The sequence below is a fragment of the Agelaius tricolor genome, unplaced genomic scaffold, assembly GCF_023055355.1.
Source record: "Agelaius tricolor isolate 1412-34295 unplaced genomic scaffold, bAgeTri1.0.p SCAF_12, whole genome shotgun sequence".
NCBI classification, from domain to species: Eukaryota; Metazoa; Chordata; class Aves; order Passeriformes; family Icteridae; genus Agelaius; species Agelaius tricolor.
The window spans coordinates 21575407-21576882 of record NW_027269272.1 but is presented as its reverse complement, the minus strand read 5'-3'; positions in this window follow the sequence as shown (position 1 = coordinate 21576882).

The following is a 1476-nucleotide window of genomic DNA, read 5'->3' as shown; positions in this document are numbered from 1 at the left end:
ATCTCGGTGAATCCCTCGCGTAGCCCACGCTCAGGCACGCGCACAAAAGGCACAAAATCTCAGAGCAATCTCTGCCTCCTGGTGAAAACCCAGTGCAGCAGGGGATCAAACAAATGGTTTGATCTCTGCTGACATTTCAAAGCTTCTGCAGTCAGAGATGGGAGCGACTTGGGAGAAAGGCAAGGAGTGGGAGTGGGGCACGAACACCAAGGTGGTGCTTCTGGTGCCGCAGGGGTCTGGCCAGGCCCACACAGGAGCTTTCTGCTAGGAAGAGAAATGAGCTGTGAGCTCTGGAGTAAAGTATTCATGAGCCAGAGTCCTACCACTGCCCTTTGGCCCTTCTGTTTAGCAGATGGTGATAATGGCTGGAAGCAGTTCAGCTCCCCCTTTACTTCTGGTTCATTCCCACCTTAGCCCAACCACAGCTTCTGGTTTAGACTCTGCATGGAGGCACTGGGGTGAATCTTGTCCTTCACACCACTTTTCCAGCCCTGCTGCGTAGCAGGATGGCCTGAACCCCTGGGGGAGAGGACAGCTATGACAGCTTCTCCTTTAAAGGGTTATTCTTTGAAGCTTCATATCCATGACATCAAGAAGGGAAGTCAATGGATACCAGTGTAAAGAGACAAAAAAAGACATTCCATTTGAAGAAATGACCCCTTCACAAAATGTGTTTGTGAACTCAGGATTTTAAATGAGTCTGACCCAGTGGGAAAAAAAAATCAAACTGTTCTGTACAGAAGAAATTCTCTGCTGGAAAGTATATACAAAAGTTCACAGGCACTGCAAACACTAGCCCAGTGGGTAATTCTCTGAATGAGATGCACTTTGCACTCACAGCAGTACTGAAATTCCGCAGCTCCTGAGACTCAGATTTATTCCATTTTTACCAATAAGAATGTAACTAATAATAGTTTAAAAAAGGAAGAATTTGCCATGTGAGGGAAGATTTAAAAAAATCACATTCTGATCTTTATTACTCTGGCTTATGTCAGACATATTTTGCACCACTTCACATGAAGTAGAGATGTAACAGGTGTTCTCACAGAATAAGCCAAAATAAATGGGATCAGAATCAAACCCTGCAATTTTGTTGCATGGGACATATGCTGTTCCTGGAATCCTTAAATTCTTTGTATGGAAAAAGACACCCTGAGGACCAGGTCCATTTTGGGAGGCAGGAGGGTTTTCCACCACCTGAGGCCCAAATGCTGCATTCCCTCTGGGGATGGAGGCCGGTTCTTCACTGGTGGTGCCAAACTCCTGTAGAAATGAGCCTTTCCAAATAAAAGATATTACCACAAAATTTGCTCCTCGGGAAGGAGTAGAAACTCAAGTAGAAGGAAGTACCCTTCAACTTCAATTTGTGCTGATGGGGCTGAACAGCCATTTTAAGTAAGTATCACTCAAGACACGAGTCGCATTAAAGTCAATGGTCTACTCCTCACATCAGTAATCTTGGTAGCGTGGGGTCTT